The sequence below is a fragment of the Sander vitreus genome, chromosome 2, assembly GCF_031162955.1.
Source record: "Sander vitreus isolate 19-12246 chromosome 2, sanVit1, whole genome shotgun sequence".
Classification (NCBI taxonomy): domain Eukaryota; kingdom Metazoa; phylum Chordata; class Actinopteri; order Perciformes; family Percidae; genus Sander; species Sander vitreus.
The window spans coordinates 1363873-1368891 of NC_135856.1; the positions used below are offsets into that span (position 1 = coordinate 1363873).

Here is a 5019-nt window from a genome sequence, read left to right on the forward strand (position 1 = left end):
CTTTGAATGCTACTCTGCTCTCGTCTCCACTTCATTTGGGTCAAAGCCTCGCCTCCCCCCTGACATACGGTGAATAAGACAAAGTCCCAATAAGTCGGCGTGTCCCTTTAAACCTATTTCCGCCCACATTTTTTGGCTCTATTGATCTATTGACACCAAACTTATGGAACTTCATCTCCAGACTGTCCTCGACAAATTTATCATTCCAATTATTTATGTATCAAAAGTTGAGCCCACAGTGCATTCAAATGTTTTACTGCATACAATAGTGTAAACAAATTCTGCAATTTCTTCCAAACTAAACCTTTGATGTTCATGGATAAAATTTAAAAAACATTATGAGGTCACTGTAGATTTAGTGTGCAACATTTCAGAATTTTATCTCAAAAAGTACATGTTTATAAAATGTTTGAATTGTGTCCTCATCTACACCATTACAGTCAATGCAAAATAAAGCATCTTTAAACATCAGTTTGTCACTAATTGATCTTTGAGAAAATAAATTAAAGGCATCTCTGTTGTCCAAACAAAGTACACAAATTCTGTGAATTTTCTAGTGAGAAATGACTTTTTGACAGTAGTTTAAAATGCTGCATATCCATGCAGTCCTGTAGCCTGGAAATCCAGACACAAATCCAAAAGGATTAAGGGTCTGGCATCGAGTAATGAAAATGGCCAAACTCGAAGGGCGGCACCAAGCATGCATTTGAAACTCTCACTGCACGCAATTGGATAACACTACGACCAATCACAACAATACACGAGGTGACGTATCCGCAGTGCGCAGAGCCCCATACGCTTAGCTACCAGCGGAGATAACTAGTAGATTAAACTGTCGTCAACTGTTAACCTTGCCTCTGGCCCACCTATATCAGATACACCGATGTGATTGGTGCAGCACGGATACAAGGGAATAGTTAATTATCAGCATTGGTCGGGGTAGCAGTCCTGCCCCTTACATATCAAATCTTGTGAAGCCACTTGTGCCAAATAATAGCTCCCTGAGATCAGCACCTGCCTACGGCGACATAGGTTATGAGTTACGCCCCTGGTGTTGCCATACTATCAGGCATTGTGCGATATAGAAATGTTTGGAGTTCAAATCCCCTACGCACAACTTACCAACTCTCACTTAAACAGGAGCCCTGTTCCTTGGGCATAACCAAAGTGATAAGCAGGAATGTCTCTGTTTGGCACCTATGCTGACAGAACCCTCCATCCACCACTTTTTCCTTTTCCTGTGGAGCAGCTATAATTAATGTTGGATGTTGTGTTATCTTGTGTAATGACTGGAGTTATCTGACTGTTTGTGCCTCCTGTTCTACTTTGACTCAGTCAGTCTGCTCTCCAGCTCTGTGGAGATGGTGGGGGTAAAGTTCTCCATCTAGTGGACTGACAGCACAACTACAGCTCATCTGTGCTTTCTCTGCCTCACACATGTTGGAACCATGGTTACAGCTGCTGAACCATCTCTAACTGTCCATGATGGTCTCCATGTCAGAGCACTCAGATCAGTCCAGCACTGTGTGTGTGTGTGTGTGTTTTGTATTGAAGCCCAGAGCAGCAGCAGAGACCAGACTCTCCTGAACCTGAACCCAGCTGTGTGTCCATCAAGAGCCACTGGTCCATGGATCCACCTTTTAGTGTCTTAAGGACAGCTTCCTGCAGAGACTCAGTAAGTCAACATAGTCCCAGCTTTAACGTTGCATCATGTTCTGTAAACGTTCTAACAATGTTGTTGCTTTCATATGTACCATTCAGAGGCCCTGCGGGATCAAGACAAGTCATTGTGGTTTTCTCAAACCTCCTGTGGATTTTAAGTATAAAAACTGAAATATAATTCATTTTGCAGAATATTTCCTCATCTGTAAACTTTGAGAAACTCAAACTGTTGTTGTAAAGTACCCTTCCGCCATTAAGTGGCTCTTATTTTGGCATTCTATCCCTAAAAAAGTTTAAATCGAAAAATCCAATCGTGGATTAGAAAAACCGTGACACCCGTAAGTCTGGACCGGCAGAAACAGAGCTTTTTAGAAAAAATGAAGTTGATACCCATGTTGGCTTCCTGATTGGGTCTTATCGGTCCCGCAGTGTCCTTCCCTGATTCATCACGCCCCTATCACATGACTTTTCCAGAAGAACATCAACTTTGTCTACCGATGGTTTTCCTGATCTTGTTGCTGTTGCTAGCAGCTGTTGTGCAGTTAAATTTTGCATTTAATAACGCTGCTGCTGCCTACATGTCCTCAACAATGCGCAAGACAGAAGATATTTGAGTCATTTACGACCATTCCTGTGTCCAGTGGCATAACCAACCTTACAGTGTGTTTCATGTGGATGAGGCCTAAGAATCATGTAGTGTTCGTTAGAATGAGCCCTTCATATCTACATAGGGAGCAGGTCTTCTTTACAAAGTCTGCCATGAGGAAAGACCACCGTAGGTTTTTCTACATGCTTGGAAAAGGGAGGTGTGTGGGGTATTCAGTTGGTCGCAGTCTGCAAACTCACCACTAGATCCTACACACTGGACCCACAGAGCAACAGCAGGAGCTCTAACTGGCCAGACTCTGCACATAAATCCCACCAACACAGCTCCTGTGTCGACCAATCAGAACTCCTGTTGCTGCTCTGAGACATTTGTGTTACGGTTTTACTTCAGTTTGACAGAACTGTCTGATTTTAGCAGGAAACCACAATGAAGAAAGAGGACCTTTTCAACACTCTGGAGGATTTAAAAGAAGATGAATTTAAGAAATTCAAATGGTAGCTGCAGCAGCAAGACCTCCTGGAAGGCTACCAAAGCATCAAAGTGTCCAAGCTGGAGGAGGCAGAAAGGCGAGACACAGTGGATGTGATGGTTAAAACCTTTCATCTTCATGGAGCTCTGAAGGTGACCAAGAAGGTTTTAGAGAAGATCAACAGGAATGATCTAGTGCAGAGTCTGCCAGACACCAGCTCAGGACCAGAAAGAAGGTAAGTCAATCTTTTTAATATGTATTTTCAGTCAGAAAGACTGGGGAATGAAGTGTGCTTTGGCATCACAGTAATATACTGTATGTAATAGGTTGACTGACTGTGAGGAGTATTTGCGTGTCTTTTAATTTAATTTAATTTAATTTAATTGTAACAGTAGGCTACATCCTTTTCGGGTGAGTGCTGTTGCTGTTTATGACCGTAATTCATCAATGATAATTGAAATGTTACTATGTATTTCCACACAGAGTCAGTGGATGTCAGTGATGTTGGAGAGACTTCAGAGAACAGGTAAGCTGCTGTATTCTCTGGTAAGTATGGAGTGACAAAGTGTACTTTTAAAGTTTGAAAAAAATATAGTCCAAATAAGTTAAGTGACTCCATTCTCCAACAAGTTAATTATGGTGTACTACAATTTACTTGAAGAACCAGATTTACAACTCTTTAAATATAAATGACCTCCCAAATCAAGACTGCATAGAATATAATGGCTATAACGCTACAGTCATCAAATATCAAGCTCTGATGAGTTAGTGTGTAAAGCTCCTTTGGTATGAAAAACAGCAGAAGGCACAGAGCAATAGTTTTAAACAGTCTGTTGTCGTGCTGTTTGCACCTTCTACTTCTTTTACAAACCTCTTGTCAAAATGTTTTTCTGCCACAGACGCAACTGTTGCCAAAACCACCGTGTAGGGTGTGCGCGCTGGGGGATATTTTACAGGATCTTGCGGTTCGGGAGAAACAGAGCGTGCACCGCGGCTTGCTGGTGGTGTGTGGGATTAGGTGATGGCCGTAGATTACAGCTGTGCTTCTGTATCGGGCTGAGGCACAGTACTCCCGCGACCCGTGTTACAATTAACAAGGTTTATAGGCCTATATCCCACCCGCCAAAGTGGCTAGTAAGACTTACTGCGTTAACCGCCAAATTCAGGTGCTAATTTCAAGCCCTGGTAGTAATCACATGATTTTCTGTTTCAGTGGATGTTGAAGAAACTTCAGACAACAGAGGAGCTTCCTCTCCTCACACTGAAGCTACATTAGTAACAGATTATTAAAGTGTGATTTTGCTTTGTCATGTGTGTGTAAGATAACTACTAAAAACGTCTGTGCCAATGTTATTCATTTTAAATATTTTCTGAAGCCACTGGTCATCACATGTGATGTGCAAAGCATTTAAAGTGAAGTGTTTATCATTTTCTACCCAGTTTAATTTGTTCTTGATCCCTCAGGTCTTTTCTTAATATCAGCTCATACAAACCATAATATCTGAACCCTTATAGCAGTTCAGGAGTTGATGAGTTGTGGTTCCTGATTATTTTGTCTATTCTCAATCAGCTGACACTCAGAGGGGAGCAGGAAGCCCAGCAGCCACAGCCCAGTATGGAAGTGTCGTCAGCTCACCTCAGTTTACAGATGTTCATGTGGGAGGGAATATAACGCTTAATGTCAGCAACACATATGGTAATGTTTCCACTGAATTCATACATTAAATAAAGCCTGATTTATGTTTAATTGTATTTAACAAAATGCCTTAAATGATTTTGCATTCCTCAAGAGCTGTTAAATGTTTGGGTTTCAGTCACGTCTCCTGACAGGACAGTTGGGACGAAAGCCATTTCTCCCAAAACCGAAGGTATTGTGTGTGTGTGTGCTAATTAAACATAACTAGACTGAAGTACTACTGACACAGTGAGTCTGAGAGGGAGGTGTGTGAATTTGAATGCAAATCAGATCAATCAAATAAAAACTGGATGGTAATAAATTATTTCTGTTTCAGTGGATGCCAGTGGTGTTGAAGAAACTAAAGGTACATTAGCAAAAGGTTATTAAAGTGGGATTTTGCTTTGTTGTTTGTGTGTGTGTGTGTCTTAAATATTGAAATATTTGAATATATTCTTAAGCCACTATACATCAGAGGTGCTGTGCAAAGCATATGATGAAAGGTGAATGGTTTGACTGAGGGCATTCGGGTGACTTGACTTTCCCATGGATTCACATGAATCAAGAACTTAACGCGGTGGGGCTCCGCCCTCCAGAGCTTGTGTC

The 5019-nt window shown here is 41.5% G+C and overlaps 1 long non-coding RNA gene across 1 annotated transcript; it reads left to right on the plus strand.

The window, feature by feature from the left end:
• The first annotated feature begins 4312 nt into the window (after positions 1-4312).
• On the plus strand, positions 4313-4780 carry LOC144532034 (uncharacterized). Its single transcript, XR_013503298.1, has 3 exons — positions 4313-4434; positions 4553-4606; positions 4751-4780. It is a non-coding gene; the product is annotated as an uncharacterized LOC144532034 (long non-coding RNA).
• The last annotated feature ends 239 nt before the right edge of the window (positions 4781-5019 follow it).